Raw genomic sequence first — 25,172 nt, forward strand, 5'->3', positions numbered from 1 at the left:
AGTACAGTGTACTATGTATTAAATATGTGTATATTTATATTTATCTGATACCTTTAGTAGATTAGCTGCTCCTAAAGAAACTATGCTGCCTATTCATCTTTGCCCCAGAAATAGCTGCCATAATAAATAATGTAGTGTTGAACACTCAACACCTTTGTTACAGTTGACTTAAGGAAACTGGATGGTAAAATATTTTTTTCACCAGGCATTTACCGTATAATTGTTAAATATAAGCCTGAGAAATTGTTTCAATAACTATATGCTAAAGAATAGAAAGGTGTTTGACATACCCATAACTACTTAACCATTAAAACCAATCATTCACTTATTAAAAATAGATATGAGTGCTAGTAAACACTAGGCATTGTGCTAAACCCTGAATACAGCATTGATAAGGTTTAAAAGGAACTGTTGGTTCCTCTCAAGGAGCTTATAGTCTAGGTATCTTTTAAGAAGCTCATATTAGAGAGACTGGAGTGGAGTAGTGTGGAAAGGAAACCCTAAAATAGCAAGATACACACCACGGAGCCAGTAAGCCTCTATCAACCTACGAGAAAGGAACCCAAATAAGCAGTCAGTGTTCTTCGGCAAATCATTCATTTTACAATTCATTTAATTCAAGAAGGAAAATGCTGCTGTGGAGATTATTCAAGTCCAAATGTTCCTGGTGAAGGTGCTTCCAGTAATTCTGGGAAAGAAGCCAATCCCCTAGTTTTATATGTAAATATTTTTAAAACACACACATATATATAAGCACAAAGGAAAGGTCAGGAAGACGTAAGTCTTTTAAAAATCTATTTTAATAAATTTTTCTATAACTGTCCACAAAAGTTTGGGCTTTTTTGTAGCCTTACATTTTCTTTTACACAATACACCTGCTTTTTTTTCCTAAACTAAATATTTCTTCCATCTAATGACTCTCTTTATTAGACAGCATCTAATTTGCATACATTTACATACAATTTAACTGCTAGCTTGTGAGAACAAAGAAATGGCTCTGTATTGTACTGAAGGACAATACTCAGTAAAGGAAGGTACAAAAACCAACCAGCTTGGTGACTGTGTAGGCTCTTTGTTTCAGATATACCAGGCTCCCTCTCTCTCTTTTAACATACCATTTAAAAGGGGCAAAAATTATTTCATCAAACAATGAAAAAAAGAAACAGCCCTACTTTGTTTAACTGTCCATTTCCTCTCCAGCTTAGTTACTACAATTCAGGGGTCCAAGTTCCCTGAATCTACTACAATTTCCTCTATTATATTTGATAGATTTAATCCCTTTATCTATTTTTGTTTCGTGTTTCATTCCTAAAACAACCTGGGATTCCACTGTGATAAAGCTCTGTTCTGATGCTAATTTGTGCTGCCATCGGCCTTGCCCCCAAGCAGGCAGGGTAGAATATGGCATCATGCTCTCCAGTGAACAATGCACACACTTACCCTTAACAGGTTAATAGATTTTATTGAGACTTTGGGTCTTTATCATATGAACCAGCTCTTCAAAAAGAAATGGTTTTCAGCATCTACTGGAGAGATGATGGAAAAGAAGACTTGAATATAGGGAGGGAAATGGTAAAAGAGATGTTAGGGGTAAAAGAGTACTTGAGTCAAATGTTTCTCCACTCAGCAATGCTATCCCTTTGTAAGTCTCCAAACCTGCATGACTCTTGGAGAATTGAAAAAAAAAAAAAAAAAGAACTGAAAACCAGGGACCCTTGACTCTCCTTTGAAAGTAAACTCACATACTCTGTGACACAGGGTGAGTCACTATGACTCTTCTCTCTGTAGCTCTCATCCTTGACACATGGAAAAGGAGATTATGGAAAGCAATCTTGAAGAGGTTTGTTCAGCGTTTTGTAAATATTAACTATTGAAAACACACAAAATAATTAATAAAGCTGCGGTCACAACCAACTGAAAATAACACTAGGTGCATTCAAGTTTCTGAAATGCCATGTCTAAAATATCACACCAAAAAGAAATATGGTATACAAAAATGCTTCAAGATTATAACAAGTTATACAAATGTAAAGCAGGACATAAGGGCAAACTGAAAATTTTAAAGCCAGGTACGAATTGGCACCAAAGGCTCGATAGAATTACCATCCATATCTGGGTGCTGCAAATGGTCATGGGAGATGCATTTCCTTGGACATATAATTAACATTATTAATTTGGCCTATTTTCTGCATCTGATAATACATATTTACAATTTTAGTGACCCAAAGAAGTGTGAACTTGTCAGTGATAAGTGAAGAAATTCTACCACTCTGTGGGGCTGCAGAATGCCCACATAATTTGGAACCTTTAGCAGCCAAACAGATTGCACAATCTCAACTAGCGATCTTGAAGCATGTCTGATTTTCCACCTGGTGAGAAGCCTGAGTTATCGGGACCGTATGAGTGCTGGAGTGCTGGCATAGACCAACTCTGCCAACTTGTTAACCCATAAACAATTATGAATAATGATCAAAAGAGCACTTAAAAGAAATAATTAGACACTGCACTTTAAGAAAACCCTCAGTAGTGACTAAAATCTAGTCACTAGAATGAGTAGTCAGGAAGTTGTTGATCCTCCAAAAACCATGGCTTAGTTCTAAAAACAGCCTTAAATTGCAGAGAACCTGACCCTGACCTTCAAATCCCTTGCTCCATGAGGAAATGAGACTACCATCTCCTGAGTGCTGTAGTGTCTGTTCTTTCAGAGACTGTTAGTAAGTTTTACAACACAATTCCTGTTTCTAAGGCTCATTAGATCTTTCTTCTTTATACAGATTTGAGATAGTACTTGTTTTCGTGTGATAGAATTAACTGTTGGTATCCGACATCAGACCTATTTTCTACACTCTAACATATTAAATTCTGCCTTGTTTGTTTCTAAAGCACTTCTTAATACCAACTCAGCCAACATCACCTGTGCTGGAGGTGGTTAAGATCCACCTCCCCAATGCATGTTACCACGGTGACAAAGTAGTGACCTAATTTACACACACCTGCTGGGTTAATTGGGCCAAAATGAAAGATGATATATATGCTCAAAATCCAAAACTGATTTTTTTCCTCAAAATGAAATATTTGATTTTTTAAAAATTAGCAGTTTCTAAAGCTAAGTAACATACTCCAGGTGTGCATTTGCCAGTTAATGTACCCTGAATGTTTCATGACACTTGAGAGGCAAAATATATTGAGTGATGAATACAAATCTTTCATGTATTTTCTGTGTGCAATGATTAGTATGAGTAAGTGGTCTCGATCACTGAATGTGACTGAAGGGTCAGGCCAGTGCCTTAAAGCAAACAAGGACATCTCAACTGTGCCAAGTTAGCACGCAGAGTCTGGGCCGCCTTTGAAAATGCAAGTTTGCTTTGGAGAAAGCTGTTCTCCATAGCCTGAGGCAGCCTGCAACATCTCTTAGACAAAAACATCACTTACCTCTGCTTGACCTCTTCCCACCTCTGTGTATTCATTCTTGCCAGACCACTGAGAGTTTTTTTTTGAACCATATTAAGTTTTATGCCAAGAACTGATGAGGATATGAACAAATAGATACTTTCAGATACTGCTGGGACAGACACAGCAGTGTGTAAATGGTATAGCTAAATGTATCAAAACCTCTAAAATACATATATCTTTGACTCAATTATTATACTTAAGTATTTACCTGATGACATAATCAGGGATGTTTATAAAAAATATTGTCACAATAATATTCATCGTAATTTATGTTTACTAGAGAAAAATTGGAAGCATGTACAAAAATAAGAGATTGGCTAGGTAAATTATAACACATCCATTGTATGGAATACTATGTAATCAATAAAAAAAGTCATGTCACAAAAAATATTGACAGAAACAAATATTCATAATATATTGCTAGTTGAAAAATCAGAATCATAACCTTGCATAATCCTATGTTGTTACATGCATACATACATATATACACCAAAATACTAATAACTTTTTCTTTAAGTGGTAATAGTAATATCAATGGCAATTTTCTTGTCTGCTTTCTGTCCTTTTGTGTTTACCAAATAGTTTTACATTGATAGTGTACTACTTTTAGAAGAGAAATATAACTATTATATTAAAAATAAAAGGAAGAGTAGGAAAAAAGTTAAATGACATTTCCTAATCCTTCTCTCCTAGTTATATTTCACATTTCACCTATACTTACTTCTCTCCTTGTCAACTACAGATATAAATATAATAGATGTTAAACTGGACAATGCTCTTTTATTGCTGAATACTCAACTTTTCTAGCTCAATGGATCTTTCACTTATTTACAACCCTTAGAAAGAGTCTCCAATCTGCTTTTTATGCTTACAAAAACCATGTGAAATAATTGCCTTTTAATAACAATGATTACTTGAAGTGAACTTTTCAAGGTACAAATAAATCTATTTATCACTAAGCTATTGTGTCCCGCTTAAATTACAACTTTCACATTTTGATTTCATTTGTACAGATACAGGGTCTTACTGATAAGTAAGTGCTTTGCTAAGTAAGTAAAATTAATATTACCATATGAACTGGATTTGCTGTTAAAAGTATCTCACTAGGGGTTTGATTTATTCTATGATGGTTTCACTGATTTAATCATTGCTTAAATTAGCAAAATATAATTATATATTTTTATAAACAAGATGTTTTCTTGGGATTTTCCTATGTCACCAAGAATAGACATCAGGGATTGATAAGTAATAAAAAATGTCAAATTTTAAATTACATTTCTCGGTCTAATACACTTTCTTTTTACCTTAGTGATGATCGCTGCCTTCCTAAAAAGTTCACAAAGTTTCAGAAAAATCTAAAATTCACAGGAATTCAAAGAATTAAAAAATTGATGCTCTTATTTCAAGTGATAAAATTAAACTTTATTTTCACTCTCAAAAATAAGTTTCGGTTGAATCAAAGATGTAAATATTATGAGGCTAAATCATAAATGTGCTAGAAGAAAATCTGAGTAATTTTTTTGGTGTAAGAATTTTTCTAAGCCATAAAGGAAATGACTGAAAAATGAGTGGTCACTTCAGCAGCACATATACTAAAATTGGAAATGACTGAAAAATGAAACTACATAAAACAATTTTCTACACATACAAAACTCAAAAAGCAAATTAATAACCAAGAAATATGTTTAACACAGGAATGTTAAGAAAATGTTTAATACAGGAAATTTATTTTTCATAATATACAGAGGCTATACAAACCAATAAAATATTTTTAAAAAGTCAGTAGAAAAATATAGAAAAGTATTACAGCCAATTCACAAAAAAAGTAAAAAAAGTGTAAATGGCCAGTGAAATTTTAATATGTTGTTTACTCTAACTCATAAGTAAAGAAACGTAAATCAAAACAATGGTGAAATATCATTTTCACTTTTCTGATTAGAAAAATTTGCTAAAGCCCAGTACTGATGAGGCTGTGAGAAAGCAGGAATTCTCATATGATGTTGTTACATGTATGTGTCAGAAAAATGTTTTTGAAGGCAAATTTTTAACAGGCATCAAAATTTTAATTATATAAACATATCTAAGAAAGTATGCTATGTGGATATTAAAATAAAAACAAGGATATATTTAGAAAGCTGTTTTATAATATTTTTAAACAGCAAAGAAACTGTAAATAACCAAATTTCCATAAATAGGCAGTGGTTAAATACATTTTGTGACATCCATAAAATGGAAATATTAAGTAGCTGTTTAAAAAGTGGAAAAGATAAAGTATAATATACCAAAATATAAACACTATATCTAGAATATATAAAATCGCTAAGACATGGCATTAAGAAAAAAGTACAAATGTATTTGAACAGTATGATTGCCTTTCTGTTTTTAAATTAAAGGTATATAGATACATTTCTCTACACAAATACAGTTGAAACTTTTTATCTCTGGTGAATAGTACTATCAGTTGGTAAAGACATACTTTTCATTTTATATCCTTGTGTACCATTCAAACTTTTTTTTGACCCTGTGAGTACATTTTAAAAATACAAATAGCACAAAGATTGTTCAGTGTAATGGTAAATGATGAAAGGTATATACATGGAAATAAAGAGTACTGGACTGTTAAATTTCTCATTCTAGACTTGTCTAGTCCCACAGTAAATCATTCAACTTCACTGGGTTTCCATTTCCTCATTTGTAAAATAATAACTACATTAGTTCAAAGAATAATCTATAAATTACCTTATAGTTTTAACAGTACATACTTTCGTGTGTTAATAATCCAATACAGAATGGTGGAAAAATATGTTTGAGACTTAAATATCCATTTTGAGCACCTATGCCTACTACAATAAACAAATCTCTACTTGGTATTTTGTATGTAGACTGTAGCCATGTCTTTATAATAAAAGCAAACAATATACACACTGAACATTCTGGCTCATTGAATAGACTAAATATTATCTTAAAGACTATCCCCATGCACAAGTACCTCTGGGTGTCAATGGTTTAGTTCTGTCAAGGTGTTAAAACAAGACTGATCAGAAATGTATTACTTACATACTTTACTGCCAACTTAAAGCTGCAGCCACCAAGCTGATTTGTTGAATCTATCCTTGATATATGCTCTCATATAAACAAAATGTCAAAATATCAAAATTCATTTATAATTCAGGTATATATTGCCACAAGCACTCTTAATATGTTTTTGATATTGGATAACCTGATAGTGCATGCTCACAGTTAAAATAGTAATATCTATCTTTTTTTTTAATTTGTGGTACTTGAGGCTTCAGTATATTAATGGCCTTCTTCCACTGTGACTTAATATTCCTATCATTTGGATACATATTTTTAAAGCAAAAATCTCTTAATCATTATTGAGATGACAAATTATATGGTCATATCAGTTAGATACAGGAAAGTGTGCACTGTGGTATTCCTAAGAAAGTAAGTAGTCCATTTCTCCATTTCTGGGTTCCATTGTGATAAGGATAGAACCATGGGAATTTCCTTGGTAGGATTCAAGGGTATAACTGGCAAGAATAGTTTTGTTTGTAAATTAGGACGTGGCTAAAGCCTACTAAAAAGCATATTGATAAATTTTTAGTATCTGTAGTGAAAAAAAGTTAGACTCTCACATAGAAAAATCTAACAATTTCTGAAACTATTACCTGACTGTGTTTTTCAAATGTTCAGAGTACTTCCTTGTGCATTTTTTCACATAGTATCAGCCTGGGTCATGGTAATACTATTATCTGGTATAACATCAAGCAATGGGAAAATAATGTGGTGAATGAAAAGTTGATTAGACACATTAAACTCAGGAAAATTCAATCAAAGATAATCTGTTTCAATGATTTACTACCATACATCTTTGCTTAGTTATGAATAAAAAAATTCTGAATGAAGCTTTTGGTGAAATTTTGGTCTCAAGATGAAAGTTGAAATGAGAAAAATAGATTTCCCGTGCTCACCTCAGGTGGAGAGCTAACTATATATTCCGAAAAAGTTCTATGTTAAATCTTGGGCTCCTATGAAACTAATCAAAAGAAATCAGTTTAACCCTTTATTTTCTTTTTCAGTCTTGGCATACGGAAAAGGAGGAAAAGGGCTGATATTACTACTTGAAGAAGTGATTTACCAAAGGGAGAAATGATGACTCAAAAATCCCTCTAGCTTCTCTAACAAACCCTGGTACCAGAGCAGACAATGAAATTGCTAGGGAGAGCTAAGAGTAGCAATGAATTCAATTCCTCCCTTTGTGGCCAAACTTAGTACAGATTTCAGAAATAACAAAATTTTAGGTGATATGGTTAAAATTTATGGGATATGGCAAAGTTTAAGGAGATAAGGTTAAGCATTTTTAATCCATTCCCAAATTCTTACTATGGCTATATTTAATACCAGGATAAAGAGGAGGATCAACTGGTTGCCCCTGAAGATGCAGACCTCCCAATTGTACATTGTTAATAGTTGACAGAACACTCCTCCCTTGTCACAGTTAGTCTCACACACACACACACACACACACACACCTTAGATGCAAAACCCTGCATAACCTGTAATGATTTAGAGATTGCATTTCTTGTAAGAGATATCTTCCCTTGAATGACTCCTTCACGTTATTCAAGTCTTAGAATTCAAACTTTATTTCCTCAAAAAGGCCACCTACACCCTGCTCCCGGATTACCAGTCATTCTTTATCCTTTTTGTTGTAGTTGTGCTTCATGAATAGCACTTACCACTCCTTGAATGGTTCTTATTTATGCATTTGTTAATTTGTTTAGTGTCTCTCTCTGGGTCTTCTAGTTCAGAGCTCTGTCTCTAGTGCCTGGAATCAACTGAACTGTAATCGTTTACTCATGATAGAAGAGTAATCCACACCAGGAAGAAATCTGCCATCTAACAAAAGAATAGTTTCTTCTCTTTGTTATTTTTGGCAACAGATACAAGACAAACTAAAATAGGTTAATTCAATTAATGTGTTTTGGGTGCAAATCCCAGTCTGGTATTATCAAAGGCATATTTTTACATTTAACTATATTACCATTTCAGGGATTACTTAATTTTCATTTTCATTTATATTTCATCCTTTCTTTTCTGGCAGGGAAGCCTAAGCTCATTTGTAAAATTTTTCTGTCCTTTGAGCATACAATTATATTTTATCCAGAACAGAAGTGCACCAAAAGGGCTGAAAGTTAGAGAAACTGTTCAGTAGATGAGACCTATAATACTGGTTCTGATTAATTCATATAATCACTCTATTAATTATCTATGTTTAAAATTCAAATTGTTGGCTTATTGAGCATTTTTAAAGAAAACGTACTTGTAATATCCCAAAACCATGAGGTGGAAAGGGTCAACAAATGCTTCCAATTATATCCCAATTCTTTTAGGAATGGTTTACTTCACCTTCTGCTACCTCTACCCACTCACCCTAAAAGTGGTCTGCTCCTTAATTACAAGGGGAAAAACACAAAGATTTCCTGCAGTTTGAGAATCAATTTGGGAGAAGTAGAAAAAACAGGTGTCTGAGTTGAGCAGAGCTGAGTTTAGTCCTGTCTCAGCCACTTACTGGTTAAAGTTAAAAATTAACCTTCTGAGCCTTGGGCTTGCTGTTTTAATCTAGACCTGGATATTCATGATTCCAGTGTTCATTTAATGGATGTGTATTTGTATGTGTGGCCATATCCATAGTTCTCTAATAAAGACCTGGCCGATGCTAAGTACAGAAATTAGATGGATTACCTCGTGGTCTCAACACGCAATCATCTAGCATGATTTTTGTCCATCTATGACACAAAATTTCAATTGTATACTTGACTTATAGAATCTAGAGATCATTATGAAAAACATTTTCTGCAACTCATGATTTATTTAGGTCACAAGTAACGTTATGTGAAGGTGCCATGGACTATAAAAGTGTATTTGCAATCTCAACACACATGGATTCACAGAAAAGATGGATGATACCAACGTCAGTTTTTCGTTCTGCAGTCCATCTGCAGAGTTAGTGACTGCTGGTTACCTATTCTATACCTCAACTTTGTCATCTATAATGAGAAGTTTCAGTAGTTAAAAAAGTATGACAGAAAATGATTCATAATTCTATGAAATTCATAAAAAATACTAAGGTGCTAACGCAACAAGTATTCTAAAAACAGAGGACAGGATAAACTTTGTCAACTACTGAGGGGAAAAATAATTAACATGTTAGCATATGTCTTAGTCTCTTTTCTGTTGCTTATAACAGAATATTTGAAACTCAGCAATTTATAAGAAAGGAAATTTATTTCTTATAGTTGGAGGCTGGGAAGTCCAAGGTTGAGGGGGCAAAACTGGTGAAAGCCTTCTTGCTGTGACAACTCTCTAGAGAGTCCTGAGATAACGTAGGACATCACATGGCAAGGGGGCAGACTGTGCTACCGCAGGTCTCTCTTTATCCTCCTATAAAGCTACCAGTCCCACTCCCATGATAACCCATTAATTCATTAACTCAAGAAAAGACTCATCCATTCATGGGCCCTCATGACCCACCTCTTAAAGGCCCCAGCTCTCAATAGTGCCACACTGGGGCTTAACTTTCAACATGAGTTTTGGAGGGGACAAATATTCAAACCATAGCAGTGTGTAAATAAGCCTTCCAAAGATATTTACTACAGAAAAATAAAATTACTCTCTATAGTAGGTTGAATTTTGACTAGAGTCCCCAAAATGTCCTGTTCACCTGAAACCTCAGAATGTAACATTCTTGGGAGATAAGGTTCTTGCAGATGCAACTAATAAGAATCATCAGATAAAATTACCCTGGATTTAAGGTGGGCCCTAAATCCAATAACTGATATGCTTTTAATAGGAGGAGAGGACACAGAGAGATACATACAGAGGGGAAGGTCCTGTAAAGATGAAGGCAGAGTTTGATGTGATAGTGCCAAGAGCCAAAGAATACCTGGGACCATCAGAAGTTGGAAGAGCCAGGGAAAGATTTTCACGGTGAGCCTTCAGAGGGAATGTGGCCCTGCTACGTTTTGATTTCTGATTTCTAGCCTCCAGAACTATGAGAGAATAAATTTCTGTTGTTTTTAAGTCACCCAGTTTAACATAATTTACTACAGCAGCCATAGGTAACTAATATACTTTCCCTGTACTCTCTAGGACTAAAACAGAGGAAGAGGTACAGCTGTTTTATAACTGTAAATAGTGATCTCAAAGCCCCCAGTTGATAGCAGCACATAAGGACAAATAAAAATCAATGAGAAAACTTAGAGGTTGCAGTGATGGTTTCTGGTAGTAGTAAGCCTCAAACGAAATGTACTGTCCTCTATTTGGAGTTGTTCCCTCTTAAATCCAATGCAGATGTCCTCCAAAAGTGATACATCTTCTAATCCAATCCTTTCAAGCAAGCCAGAAACTGATCTTAAAGTGGAATTGGTCATAAAAAAAAAGAAAAGAAAAGAAAAGAAAAGAAAATTAATAGTCTGGGTGCAGTGGCTCCTGCCTATAAATCCAGCACTTTAGGAGGCTGAGGCAGGAGGACTGCTGGAGCCCAGGAGTTTGAGACCAGCATGGGCAACATAGTGAGACTCCCATTTCTACAAAAATATTTAAAAATCTGCTGAGCATGGTGGTACACACCTGTAGTCCCAGCTACTGGGGAAGCCGAGATGGGAGGATTGCTTGAGCCTGGGAGGTTGAGACTGCAGTGAGCCACGATCATGCCACTGCACTCCAGCCTGGGTGATAAAGTGAGGCCTTTATATTTTTAAAAATTCAAGCGGTATATTGATATAAATAATTAATATTTGACAATGATATGTGCTCAATAGCAAAAGTATTCTGGATATTACTTAATTGGACATAAATCAGTTCACAAATAAAAAATTATTTATGTTCTGAAGAACTTGATTCAGATAGTATATACACTAACTTTTCATCAATAGAAATTTAAATATAATATCAATGACAAATTTACACAGAGGAAAATCAATTTTCTTTCGGTCTGGAGTGTATTACTATCATGACACTTGGCAAAGACCCTAATAAGTATATAGAGCATGGCTTGAGGCATCAGACCAGCATGATTAAAGATTATGTTTGAATTGTCTCCTGATATATAGAATTAACCATTTCTTAAGTAATACTAAACTCAGCTATCCTATTTGCTACACAAATATAAGCCATTATAAAAGCAACATTTTAGTTAATTTTCATTATCTCTATTTTCTGTGCATATCGTTATGTAGTTACACTTAAATTTAAAATTTCAGATAGTCCTACCTTATTTAATTTTTTACCGTTAAAAAGTCATAAACTGTGGTATAATCCTCTTTTGATATGCTTAACAAAATAAAAGAATGAAATATAGTGTAAAAAGTTCAAATACTTTTAAAAATTTATTTTTAAATAGTTTAAGAAATATATTTTGAAAATATATTTCACACAAATATGAATGTGTGAAATATCTATTCACACATTTTTACCCTAAATGTAGAGGAATGCTTTTGTTTAGAAAAATAGAAATTGTATTCATAATTTCCTTTAAAGACTCTCAAAACCATAAGGATGATACATGCAGATATTAACTATTAGATATTACATGCTTAAAAGAGGAAAGAATGAAAACATTAACTTCCTAGGAAACTGCAATATCAAATTTTTTTCTTTTGGTTTTTTAACTTAAGAGGTGTGCATTCATTACTTAATTAGTCACCAAATATTCTAAAGGTGGGAACAAAAGGTTCTTACAACTCAGAGATGAATCTATTTATGTTTGACTTTTTTTCTCAGACACTGGTCTCCTAACACTTTATAAGTTCAATGAGATGTGAATATAGATAATTAGGGTATTCCTATATAATCAGGTAGAAAGTGAATGCATTTGTGTCTGTAGCTACAATAATTTGAATTAAATGAATGAAAGAATAAAAAATAAATCATAAAAAGGCACTGTTTTGGGATTGGTATAATACATTGACTTTTAATACATAAATTATTTATATTAAGCAGTTATATTACAAATGACAGAGAATTGTTATTGAGGTACAAATAGCTCAACAGTAAATATTAGCCATGACTAGGTTATAGGGTGTTTCTGGAATTCTTGCTTCTTTTTAGATTACTATAATGCTCTACTCAAGGTGTAAAGTAAATCTGCAATAGCTAGAGCAAATAATAAGTGGTAGAAAAAAAAGGACCTATACAGAAGATCATATTTATCTGAAACATGGTTTCAGAATAGCATTATGATTATGATGAATAATGAGAGGAGGAAGAAGAAGAGATGTTTTAAATTTTAAAGTGCTTTGATACATTGTCATCTCTAATTTACAGATGAGGAAACAGCATAAAAGCACATGAAAGGCTGCCTATATCTCACAGCCAATAAGTGATAATGGAGAAATTTAAATCCCTCTCTTCTATTTCTAAACCCTGAACTCTTTCTACTCTATTACATTGTATCTTTATTCCTTGAAACCAGAGATATGTATTAACAGTATGATTCTTAAATACTACAGTTAAAATAGAAATTCCTCCAAGCCAGTTTTGAAAGCGCCACAGTATTTATAAAAATAAAAATCAGCTTCTTAAAAATTATTGTTCTTTCATTTTCTTATATAAATTTAAAAAGAATAAAAACTTCTTTGAGTTCCCCTATATTCCTCATACAGAATTTTGGCAGTGATAATCTGCACCCAAAATTGTGCAGTAAATTGTGTATATGAATGAAAACAATAAGAACCTACAGAAACACATGGGAGATCAAATTTGGATAGGATGGTCTGAGTAGCGTAGGGACATGGATGAAGCTAGAAACCATCATTCTGAGCAAGCCATCACAAGGACAGAAAACCAAACACCGCATGTTCTCACTCACAGGTGGGAAATGAACAATGAGAACACTTGGACACAGGAAATGGAACATCACACACTGGGGCCTGTCGTGGGGTGGGGGAAGAGGGGAGGGATAGCATTAGGAGATACACCTAATGTAAATGATGAGTTAACAGGTGCAGCACACCAACATGGCACATATATATATATATGTAACAAACCTGCACGTTGTGCACAGGTACCCTAGAACTTAAAGTATAATTTAAAAAAAGAAGAAAAAAATATCACATTTCACAGTTTACAGTCTAGCAGAGGAGAAAAACATTAAACTAATAATTATATGACCACTTATTTGTGTATACCTGAGGTCTACTCATTATCTTTGACTATGCCATATAATTCCAATCTTAACTCATTTGTACACATTACTCAGCTTGGCAATGCTTGATGTTCTCCTTTCTTATTTCCTCATGTCCTATGCTTCATGTTTTTTTCAAGGCCCGGCTTAAGTTCAGCCTCTTCCGAGCAGTTCACAGAGATCTCTGCCTCCACTAAATATGTTTAGCACTTAATGATATTTTTTCAACAATGGCAAATGGGTTTCCTATTACATGAAACTTCCAAAAATTGGTAATGGTTGTCTAAAGTATTGTCTTCAGAGGGACTCTGAGGTCAAGTTTTGGTGTAGAGACAGAGACAGCCCTAACGGATTAGTGTTGTCTCATGGACAGTGAAGGAGAGACAGGGGATGCTGAATTTAGAACACTGACTTCACAACTAGACTGCCTAACTTAAAAAAAAAAAATGTTTGTAGCATTCATTTTACAACAAATCCAGGTCTCGAGCATGCAATTTGACACTGAGAGCGCCTTATTTTTTTAAAAACCTGTATCATATCTCCTCAAATATCATAAGATTCTTGCAGTCAGTACCATAGATACTTCTCTGTGCTCACAGCATGTAGTCATGCCTTGCAACACAGGCATCTGCTGATGACAATAAATTACCATTTTAGAATTCACTCTTATTACCATTATTTGTGAACTCCATTTACGCCATAGTTTCTCTCAAAATATTATCAATATTAAACCCATTTTATAAAAGCTTTGCAACATAAGCTATAAAATGTAAGTAAATATGTTGTCTTTATTATGACTAGATTCAAATTAAACATTAGGATATTGATAACACTTAATGATTAAATATATGCCTGCCAAATAATAAAATGAAACAAAGAGAAGATAAACACCTACTTTTTAAATGAGTTTAAACATTTTTTAAAAATCCAGTCAGATGTGGTGGCTCACGCCTGTAATCCTAGCATTTTGGGAGACCCAGGCGGGTGGACTGCCTGAGCTCAGGAGTTTGAGACCAGCCTGGGCAACACGGTGAAACCCTGTCTCTACTAAAATACAAAAAATTAGCCGGTTGTGGTGGCATGTGCCTATAGTCCCAGCAATTCAGGAGGCTGAGGCCGGAGAATTGTTTGAAGCCAGGAAGTGGAGGTTGCAGTGAGCTGAGATTGCGCCACTGCACTCCAGCCTGGGCGACAGAGCGAGACTCCATCTCCAAAAAAAAATCCAAGTCTGTGTATTTCAAAATATATTTTACAACTTATTATGTCCAAAAATTTTTATCTTTTTAGTATACTTCATTTTCCTGCACATAGTAAGTGCTGAAGAAATCCATGGCGGTTAGTTTAGACTTTATATTAGAGAGAGAGCTCCATTTTACATTCCCTCTCGCTAAGGAAGTGTATTCATCATATTCCATAACAGCTCACAGTTTGTTATACATTAACTGCTTATTCTCTGTGCCAATAAGACTGTGCTGGAACAGCAAATGAATTTGGTGCATTCATTTAAATGATTCTGCAAACCACAGGCTACCCAGTTGTCTAATGATAAGAGAGCCCCAAAGCCACCTGATCACCATTATACTCCCTTATTTTTTTGGATTTGCATGGTCAGTACTGTCAGGATCTGAATACAGAGAAGAATAAGAAGTAAAAGTATACCTCAGACCTAATCATGAAAAGGGATTTTATTAATTTCGGCACCAGTGATGATGTGGCTAGGTTGGAAGGGGAATGGGATATAAGATCTGGAGTGCTTTATCTGCTCCAAGACCAATGCTGGTTTTGGCACTTCTCTCACTCTAGTGAGTTGCAAAAAAACAAGCAGGTGCTAGCAATCTGAGAGACCACATGCCAGCTACAGCTGCTTCAGACTGATTCAATTACATCTGCCTGAATAGTCCCAGGACATCAAACCAGTTGAAGAGATCCATAGGTTGCAAGGAGACTTTGTCTATCCTGATGTACAACTGTCTCTGAGATAATCACCTGCAAATTTCCAGGTTGTGATATAAAGTGATCATTCCATCACCAGGCATGAGAGAAAAGACGGGGGAATGCGATGTTTTATTCACTTTAAAATTAAAAATTGGTTGTAGAAAGCACAAAAGGCCCCTTTGAATTTAAATCTGAAAGTCACTGAGGCCTTATGGATACCTTGAAACAGCCCAATTTTGTGAGAACATTTCCCAAATCATTGGGTACAGCACATTTACAGAACATGCTCTTGGGATCCGGACTTCGCTCCAAACCTTGTTTGTACAAAAAGGGGCCAAGCAGCTGGGAAATTCTGGAGTGGAGTGTGTCCTCATTAGTTCCCATCTGCCACCAGAACTCAGCTCATGGCAAGTTTGGCTAAGTCCTGGTGTACTCAGGTCCAAATGTGGGTCAGTTTTAATTACACTATACAGAATTCAGTGTGCAGTTTTAAAATCCTTATTATACAGCACAGAGGAATGGGCAGCTCTCCAGCTAATCAATTTTTTAAAAGTACATATATAAAAATTTTAAACCAGGCTAGACAGACAGTGGGTGGAAAAAAAATCTTTAAATGAGTACAAGGGTTACTTAAGAGAATTATTAGTGAAATTGGGTCATGAACAAGTTCTGCTTTAAAACTTCAAAGCGAGAAACAAACTGTTTTCATTGGTAAGATGGAAAACTTATATAAGGTACACAATGTGCCTGGCTCTTTAGCGTGAATAACAATAAGCCTGCGGCCAGGGTGTAGTACAACCTACAAGTGAGCTGGCTTTCATGTAAGCAGAAATGTTGCCCATTTTGTGACTCTTCACTCCATCCCCTTTCAGTGTTTATCACTTATGGCAAAGATTGGATAAAAGAAAAAAAATCACAAGCTACCTGGTAAATAGTGAAAAAACAAAGATGAGGAAGGGGAGTGACAGAGAGAAAAGGACAGTAGAAAGCACATGTGCTGAGTAGCCGACTCTGGGCATGACTTGTCTTTCAGTGTCATCCATACAAATGGGGGCCAGAATCAACCCTTGTAGTCTATGCTCAGATTCCACCCTGTCCAAAAGCTTTATCAGGTTCAGGAGTGCTAAAACACTAAGCCTTCAAAGACAATTGTCAGTAAAACACTCAAGAGTAAACACGTCGGCAGTCAATGATTAGGCATTTATGCGCCATTTTTGATAGATAAAATGTCCCTTGGCACAAGTTCTAATGACAACAACAACAAAAAAACAAAAAAACCTCAAATGTTCAAAGTATCTTTGGGCTTTTGACTGAGTTGTTATCAGGTTTATCCATCTAAAAAGCAGCATGGGATGCTAGGTTCAAATACCAGCATTGAATATTTACACGCTATATGACTTTGGACAGATTGCTTATCCTCTCTGACATTTTGTTTTCTCACCTGCAAAATGGGGGAAATAACATCTTCCTCATAGGGCTGTTGCAAGGATCATAAAACATATGTACACACACATATATTGGATATGTACATATCTATATATACATACATGCATATATATATATACACACTCACATAAATGTGCATATATATATATAAAATCTGGAACATGAAAGTCACTCAATAAATGTTAACTATTATTAACCCAATTATGCTGAACTAAATTTTGTTACCCAACTCCTCCAAAACAAAACATGTTTTGGAGTTCTAACCCCGAGTACTTCCAAAGGTGATCTGACTTGGACATAGGGTCTCTAAAGAGGTAACTGAGTTAAAATAAGGCCATTAGGGTGGGCCTGAATTCAATATGACTGATGTCCTTATAAAAGGAGAGAAACCTGGGGACAGAGACAGACACTTATAGAGGGAAGACAACATGGAGAGACATAGGAAGGAGATGGCCATCTATACGTCAAGGAGAAAGGCTGGAACAGATCCTTCCCTCACAGCCCTCACAAGAACCAACCTGGCTAATAAACCTTGATTTCAGACTTCTAACTGTGAGAAAACAAATTTCTGTTTAAGCCACCAACTTTGTGGTCCTTTGTAATATGCTCAACTAAATAAAAATTCCATTAATCATCAATATTTACCTTGATTCATCATGGTCAAAACTATACATTTGATGTTAGGCAGGTCTGTATTACCTGTGGTGAGTAATAATCAATTCTATACATTATCTAGTGATTTTTCCATTATTTTAAAAGAATCCTTTTCTGATTGCTGGTTCAAGAAGATATTGCTGTAATATAAACAGGCTGGCAGAGGAAAATGGTTTACTATAATTAAGATCATCTAGTTTTTATTAAAGATAATTAAGGGAACATCATACATATAAATTCACAAATCCGCTTTTCTACTGTTGAGTTTGCATAGAAAGAAATCAGAAATTCTTACCACACTAATTTCCTTCTCAAGAAAAAAATAAAACCTTACACAGCCATTTATACACTGACAACTATGCTCACTAAACCTGAGGCTGCTTAGATTACCAACAGGACCACTTTTAAGTCACTTTGATGCATGTGAAAGTAACTCATCAAGCACAGGTTCTTCATCGTTTGCAAGAGACTGCTTTTAAGGGTATCTGACTTTCAGAAGAGGGATGAGAGTTGTCTGGGTTGTGTCAACGGGCTTTCTATTGCAAGACACACCTCTATAATTAAGAGACATTGAAGTGAATGTGAGCATCGCCATCTTGGTTTTCTTTAAACAGCCTTAGCCTTCTACAGAAATGCAGCATGTATAGTTAGAAATTATGAGTCTAATTATGTTGAACTGAGACAATCAACAGATATCACCAGAGCCATAACTTGACCAAAGTTAACTTTCTTAATGTAAGTGTCCCACACTTTCTTGAAATTCCTATACTACTCATTATAACACTTTTTATATTTTGACAGGAGGAAAGAAGAAAAAATAATATATAGAGACTACTATGCATAATATATAGGTGGTAGTGGTGCACAAAATAAAGTATTTTGTATCCCTGACTTACTTTAATCCACATATTCACCATTAAAAAGGTAGGTGTTGTTACCACCATACTGCACATGGGAAAGCTTGAGGCTTAGTAAGCTTAGCCGACCTCGATGAGGTCGCACAGCTGCTGAATAATGGAGCTGGACTTTTGGTAAAGGTCAGTGGGAAGGAATTCAAAGCTCCTAAATTCAAACTCAAGCATGAGATTTACAATCCAGATATCCTAAGTGCATCATTGGGTTCTAAGATGCTGATTTATTTAAAGTAGTCACAGGCTTGTTGAAAGCATCTGAACTCACATAAGCAGTAGATGTGTTCTCGATAAACCTAACTCAACTTATTCTCCTTATGAGGAAATCAACGCTATTCACAAACACAACCTAAAAGGCTTTATTCAATTTAAATGAAATTAATCTTATTATAAGAACACATGAAAATGGAATTACAATACAATCTAGCAATTCCACTTCTGGGTATATACTCAAAAGCACTGAAAGCAGGTTCTCAAAGAGATAGTTGTACACCTATATTCATAGCAGGATTGTTCATAATAATGAAAACATGTAAGCAACCCAAGGGTCCACTGACGAATGAATGGACAGGCAAAATGTCAAAATGTGGTATATAAATGCTATTAATTATTATTCAGCCATAAAAAAGAAAGAAATCCTGACATGTACTACCACATGGATGAATGCTGAGGACATTATGCTAAGTGAAATAAGCCAAACACGAGAACAGAAATACTATATGATTCCACTTATATGACTACATAGAGAAGTCAAAATGACAGAGACAGACACTAGAATGGTGGCTGCCAGGGGCTGGGGATGAGAGTGCAGAAGGAAATGGGAAGTTATATTTTAATGGGTATAGTATTTTAGTTTTACAATATGAAAGTGTTATATAGAGATGTATTGTGGTGATGGCTGTGCAAGCATTATAAATGTATTTAATACCATTGAACTGTACACCAAAAAATAGTTAAGATAGTAAACTTCATGTTATGTGTATTTTTCCCCAATACAAAAATTGGGGAAAAATAATAAAAATATCACATGAAAGTCTTTTAGATTCACTACACTGCTTCATGATGTTTATAACATCTTCTAAGGCCAGGGAAGCAGAGGTAACTTTGTATAGAACCTTTGAGTACAATCTATGTGATAATGCCCAGACCAGGATTCCTGCTCTCAGGCAATTAGGTGTTCTTTTTTCACAGTCTGAATTCCAGTAGTGGTGATGGTGGTGGAACTGGGAGTTATAGAAATGACAGTAGTATAGCTAAGATTTCTTCAGTACTTGATATATGCCAACCAGTGTACTAAGAATCTTACATGTAGTGTGTTATTAACTCTCAGACAACAGATACTATTATTTTCCCAGTGTTACAAATGAGGAAACAAAGGAACAGAAAGATTAGGTAACTTGATTGAGACCATACTAATAATAAGTGGTGAAGTCAAAAAGAACTCTATTGATATATCTTTGTCTCTCACTAGCCTGTATGCTCTTGAGAACAAAGATTTTGTTGTATTCATCTAGCCTAGCACAATTTCTAGCAAATAGCAGACATCCATTCACCATGCAGAATAAAATGAAATGAGGAAAGGAGAGAAGGAAAGAAGGGAGAAAAAAAGAAATTATATCTAGGCATGCTATGTTCTCAATAAATGTGGATTTTCTTTCTTTATTTCCTTAACCCTGAAATCACAGGGTAACCTGCAATAATGCTCAGGAATCCTAGGGAGTTCTTCTTCTTTGAGATTCCAGGCTAATTCCTGACACAGGACCCTCAAAAAGCTGCTACTATCTGACTAGTTTAATGATTAATATTCTAGCAAATATATATTCTTGGCTCATCTCTTCATTTCTAATATTGAGACTAACAGAGAGATAGAGTTTAATCTACCACACTAAGGTTCACCGGAAAAAAATGATGTCCTTGATATTGGACTCTTGCCCACTGGTGTGAACTGAGGTAAAAGAAAAACTGTTCCAAGAGGAAAGGTAGTTCCAAGCCTAAAAGTCCATATGTCATAAACCAGTGGTACTAAAATTTGAGAAGCCTAAACAAAAGGTTTTAATGCAATAGATACTGGCGTATTATGTAAACTGTGCCAATCTTATGTGACGGGCTTATGCCACACAAAATGGAACACTAGAACGATCTATCTAAAGCAAGTCTTAACTGCTCTATTTTGACTCTACTCTTGCTTGGCTTTACCTCTATTTACAGTTAAAATTTAGTGAGTCATAGAGACCATAATTATAAATATGTATACAGTAAACACAGGGTCCATTACTTTTGCTTAGAAAAATAATTACAGATTTTTAATATTCTGATCTTAACTGACCCAAAGGAATTAAACACACATTTTATTTTTGTGTTTTAGTGAGAGAGAGATAGGGAGGGAGAGAGAGAGCACAAGCCAGTGCTCAGGAAAGACGAGGCATTAACCATGTTACATAGATGATTTGTTTATTTATGTGCTGCAAAGTATTTCCAGGGTGACAAGTAACTTAGCCATGAATGCCTCAGCCTTATATGTATAATGGGAATAATATACAGACTTCTTGTAGTAAGTAAAACTTAGTTTAAAGCATATTGAAAATAGTGTTATTTCAATTCTTCATTAAAATAGTCAAAGAGGATCAATTCTTATACATTAATTTCTCATTTTAAGGACAGAGTTTATCAGTATTCTCATCTCTGTATAACTGGCTGTATGAGAACTAAAGTAAGTCCATCAAGACTCATCCAAACTGTATAACAAGTAATAAGATTTTAGGACACAATCCCTCTATTTCTAGCTCCAGAAATGTTTTATTCATAAATGCATTCATTCAACATTTACTGATCAATTACTATGTACAAGGCATTGTATAAGAGGCTGTGGCAATCCTCTACTTACCTTTGTACTGTGTTTCCTACTTCCAAAGAGGATAGTTAAATTCATACCAAACCGATTTGTTAAAAATACAAAAAAGGATTCCAAATGGGCCAATAAAAGGAAAAGCTACACCAACTCTAAGACTTCAGATTTATGTTACTAAATACCGACGGACACTCCTCAGCATTTAAAAGAATACATTAAGGAGAGTAATGCAAGTCATTTGAATGTTTTCAATATTAGAAATTTCAGCCTACTGAATAAATTAAATATCTTTAATATTGAGTTGCGGCTTCCTATTGCATTTATAGAACTTTACCTACTAGTAAAATATACAATCTATAATAGCCTATCTATATCAAAAATATAGAAATCTGTCAGAAAACATACAAAGCCATAACTATAATAAATTTAATACCATTATCAGTAACATTTATGAAAAATACCAAGCATCTAGCATTTGTTAAATTAAAGAATAATATTCCATAAAATGTACATCTGGATTTTAGCCCCTCTTTTAGAATTACTATTTAATCTTCACTTTTTTTCTCTCTCACTTCTACCCCAACAGAAACAGAAACACATGCACGAATTAAGAAATTATCTTACAATATACCCTTAAATTTTCTGAATATGCCCCATGTGTCCACTAATAGCCAAATGCTTTCAAATCTGTTCAGCTAAATGGATCAATAACTACATCCAGCCTCACATAGTGGGGCTGCCAACACGGTGAAATTGAGCCAAACACAAAATGTCTCTACCAGGACAAAAATTATTATCAATCCAGTTATCTGAAGAGATATACTCTCCCAGGTATTCTTTTGAGAAGTTGGCATACACATTATCTAGGGCAGTCAACAGCTACTAAAAAAATATGTTTTGAGTCATAAAACAGAGGATTTAAAGAAAATATTTAGAAGCTAAAACCGGTGAGTTTTAGAATAAACCAACGTAACAGTTCAAGGTCTACATCAAGTAAGAATCTTTCAGAGTCAGAGTACACAAAATACGTAAGAGCACAAGCACACTGCTAACAAGCTTCTCTGTGCTCTCACTCATATGACACAGCTGCAAGCAACAATTGAGCAGGTGCAACCAAGCTTTTGAGAATTCCTGCCTGTTGCCCAGGAATCACAACACCGCATGGTTGAGATTTTAAACAGGTGCAAACATTTTTTTCCCCATTCGTCTAGTGCTTGAGACAGTGCAGCAGACAGTACATCTGCAACCACTCCATACCTAAAGCAACCATCACAGAAAATAAACTTGCAAAAAAAAAAAGTTTGAATAAAACAATAATGACAAAACTGTGGTTTTGCAATGGTCTGACTCCACATCACCGTTCACTTTAATAGTATAATTCCATAAAATAATCTCTTCACCAGATGAATGCTTTGTAATTAAAATTATTCTGCCTCATCAAATCTTAGAAATGTTTACCTGATTCTCACAATAGAATAAAATAAAATATATGTATAAAATGTACTATCCTTTGAAGCTGTCATTATCTGTAAGTAATCAAGAATTAACATGTTCACATTATGAAATCTATAAGCAATTTTAATACATAAAAATATTATAACTTCTTAGTTAATATATATATTTACATAGTTATAGGTAATTGATATACATACCTGTGCAGCTGTGGGGCACAAACTTGCAATTTATCAGGTATTCTGAAATGTAAAAGAAATATATAAGTAAAAATTAATTTACTAAGTTGGAACCAGTATTTATGTTGCAACAATTCCTGCAGAGAAGTAGGAAAAGTTTCAGTGCATAAAGAGGCAAATTATTTTTTATCAATATTTTCCCCATAGGATATTTCATATATGTGAATACACACACACACACACAAAAACACACACACACATACACACACATACACGCAGAGTCCCTTAGCAGTGTATCATAAGCACCAGCAAGGGATTCTGACTCACCATGGCCTCTGAAACGCAAATGCTTTCACTAGAGGACGAGGCAAACACTTTAAAATGATTTTTTTTTTTTTTTTTTTGGTATTCTTCCAAGACTATTGCCTTCCTAATACAAATATGACTGCTGCTCTCTAAAATGAAACTACTCAGATTCATCTGCACTCAGTTTGGATAGAATGTTGGTGAGGAAGAAAGGTGCTTTTGTAGAGCAGTCCACAAAAAAATGGATGAATAAATAAAAGTAAACTTTGAATGTTCATTAACTTTAAGTTACAACAGCAAATAGGAATGAAATTGATTGCTACAAGAAGGAATGCTAACACCACATCAGATATAATGCAAAATGCCTCAACCAACACACTTTGACAAAACTGCCAGTGAAGTAGGTGTTGATACAGAAGACTATGTAAGTCCACATTAAACAAAAGTAGTAGTTTACAATTAGACCTGAAAAACATTTGGATTTAGGTGGAAACTGTATTGAAACGTGCAGCTTTGGAACTTCTAGTACCCTTAAAAATATCTCCTAATTCTAGCCAGGTGTGGTGGCTCACTCCTATAATCCCAGCACTATGGGAGGCTGAGGTGGGCTGATCACCTGAGGTCAGGAGTTTGAGACAAGCCTAGCCAGCATGGTGAAACCTCATCTCTACTAAAAATGCAAAAATTAGCTGAGTGTGGTGGTGGGCTGTAACCCCAGCCTGTAATTCCAGCTGCTCAGGAGGCTGAGGCAGGAGAATCGCTTGAACCCTGGGGGCAGAGGTTGCAATGACACGAGATTATGCTATTGCACTCAAGCCTGGGAGACAAAAGCAAGGCTCCATCTCAAAAAAAAATTCTTTTTGAAAGCAAACTGACATGTTTAATTTATATAGTTCTTCTGAGCACAGCTGATGACAGCAACACATTATAGTCAGTAAGTCTACTTTATAATACTTGCTTAAAAGTATATAGAGGTAATAATTTTGACGATGGCTCAATAAAATAGCATCTTCATATTCTTCTGATGGAAATGTGGATTACAAAAGGGTTCCTAGAAACCCATTGACTACTATGTATCAAGAACTCAAAGTTCAATATTTTTACTCTGTACTTTTAGTCCCAGGAATCAAACATAACAGAAAACCAACAGAAATTTATGTAAAAAAGATAATTTTTATGATAGTAAAAAACTATAAGCAACCTAAATATCTAATAGAAGAATAATTAAAGAAAGCATAGCACATCTATATAAAGGAATATTTGGCAAAATTTAACAAAGTACTTGAAAGAATATTTTAAATTTTGTGGAAAAATGCAAATTTATAGTATTACGATGCTAAAATATTATATAAACATGTGGTGCCCATTACATGAATAGTATGAAATTACATGAATAAGAAAAAGCAAAGAACAAAACACAGTGTTAAGAGTGATTATATCTGGATAATAAGACTTTGGGTGATTTTTTCTTTTTACTTTCGTATATAGTTAAATTCTCTACAATAAGCATTACTTTTATAATAGGAAAAGATAACAGTAGGCAGGGTAGGGGTAAAAGGAAAAAGTTATAAAATGCTATATGGAATTCATAAAGGTAACCTTCCTAACAGAAATAAATTAATTCAGTCACAAATAAAACCCACTAACTGTGCCTACACTGCTTCCTCAAAGGGGCATAGCCAGAGTCTTTTATCCCACTGCTTTGGAATCTACACAAGTAATTCGATAACACATTTTTAATCATCTTAGTAAAACTTCTTATTATGCAGAGTGAAATGATGGCAAGAATAATTTAGGAC

General features: G+C 34.6%; 1 protein-coding gene across 10 annotated transcripts in view; it reads right to left on the bottom strand.

Moving 5' to 3' along the window:
* ZBTB20 (zinc finger and BTB domain containing 20) overlaps positions 1-25,172 on the bottom strand; it is an 821,902-nt gene that overhangs the window by 555,768 nt on the left and 240,962 nt on the right. For all 10 annotated transcript variants that reach the window (XM_023213691.1, XM_026456669.1, XM_031935144.1 and 7 more), the window contains one exon: positions 23,089-23,130. The gene's annotated coding sequence lies outside the window, so the exon portion shown is untranslated. The remainder of the gene's footprint in view (positions 1-23,088; positions 23,131-25,172) is intronic.

The sequence above is a fragment of the Piliocolobus tephrosceles genome, chromosome 2, assembly GCF_002776525.5.
Source record: "Piliocolobus tephrosceles isolate RC106 chromosome 2, ASM277652v3, whole genome shotgun sequence".
Classification (NCBI taxonomy): domain Eukaryota; kingdom Metazoa; phylum Chordata; class Mammalia; order Primates; family Cercopithecidae; genus Piliocolobus; species Piliocolobus tephrosceles.